The following is a 1,820-nucleotide window of genomic DNA, read 5'->3' as shown; positions in this document are numbered from 1 at the left end:
GAAGGCAGCCAGGGTATGTTGCTCACTATACAGGATGCGATGTTTCTGTACTCGCTGATCACAAGATAGAGTTCACTGTTTGTGTACGTATGGGAAGTTGAATTGTCATCAATGGTGGTTTCGTTCAACTGGTATTAAGTAATGAAAGACAAAATATTTTGTTGAAATGTCATATTTGCTTCAGATCTTAATAGTGAGAGAATGTCCTCTGAAATAAGACCTGGTTGTCTGGTACTACTGCACTGTACTAGGTTGACTTACCCTAATGAAGATCTACTCTCTGTCAGATAATGTGCTTTTAATAATACAGCTATTATTATATGAATCATATTCTGATTCAACTACAGGCTTCAGAACTGAAAAAAAATATTTCATCATTACTTCAATTTGACCACTAATAGGCCTAATATAACTAATACTATATGGAGAAAATATTCCTTGGTAAATCTTCTCTTCTGGGAATTGAATGAGCGCAAAACCGACACTTTCCTGTGGTTACAGAAAGGTAACTTAATAAATCAATATGATTCGGTGTGTGAGCATCAGGCCGTCAGACGGATCTATTGATGCTCTGTGTTTTCAAAGCTTATCTATGATTAAACTGAAATGTGAGGGATGGGAGGCATTGATTCTACTTGTTGTTTCACAAAGCAGACCTTTCACATGTTGCTTTAAAGCAGCAGCTGTGTCTCTAGAAGGCACTGTACTTGTCAATGCAGCTGGAGCTTGGGGTTGTACTTTACCTTGTGGCCAGGAGGTGTCAACATTATGTTTCACCGTGAACTATACAGATGCAGGATCATAATTTGAGACAGTTTGCTACAGGAAAGGGAAACCTAGTCAGATGCACAACGGAATGCATTCAACCGAAATGTGTCTTCCGCATTTTACCCGACCCTCTGAATCAGAGAGGTTCGGGGCTGCCTTAATCGACGCCATCGGCGCCCGGGGAGTAGTTGTTGTTGGGGGGTAACTGCCTCACTCAATGGCAGAACGGCAAATWTTTTCACCTTGCTGGCTCTGGGTTTTGAACCAGCGACTTTTCGGTTACTGGCCCAACACTCTTAACCGCTAGGGTACCTGCCGCAGCAGGAAAATAATCCTACAGCAACAGGAAATGTGCATTATTATGTGGATTATATTTATTGGAATTTATTTTAGGGGTTGATACATTTTTTGCAAGGGAAAATCAGGTGAAATTTCTAAGTGGAAATTGTAAACTTCACAAGCCTTTTTAAACCTCAAATACACTACACGTTTCAAATGTCCTGCAAAAAGTTATCCTGCAACAGGGTGATCAAATTAAGATCATACATCTGTATCTTCCACGTGATTTTCAATAGCTTTTGGAGGAGTTTCAAAACCATTATAAACTCAACAAAAAAAGAAACGTCCTCTTACTGTCAACTGCATTTATTTTCAGAAAACTTAACATGTGTAAATATTTGTATGAACATAACAAGATTCAACAACTGAGACATAAACTGAACAAGTTCCACAGACATGTGACTAACAGAAATTGAATAATGTGTCCCTGAACAAAGGGGGGGGTCAAAATCAAAAGTAACAGTCTGTATCCACCAGTCGCATTAAGTACTGCAGTGCATCTCCTCCTCATGGACTGCACCAGATTTGCCAGTTCTGCTGTGAGATGTTACCCCACTCTTCCACCAAGGCACCTGCAAGTTCCCGGACATTTCTGGGGGGAATGGCCCTAGCCCTCACCCTTTTGATCCAACAGGTCCCAGACGTGTTCAATGGAATTGAGATACGGGCTCTTCGCTGGCCATGGCAGAACACTGACATTCCTGTCTTGCAGG

Source organism: Salvelinus sp. IW2-2015, linkage group LG25, assembly GCF_002910315.2.
Source record: "Salvelinus sp. IW2-2015 linkage group LG25, ASM291031v2, whole genome shotgun sequence".
NCBI classification, from domain to species: Eukaryota; Metazoa; Chordata; class Actinopteri; order Salmoniformes; family Salmonidae; genus Salvelinus; species Salvelinus sp. IW2-2015.
Note: the sequence above shows the minus strand (reverse complement) of the source record.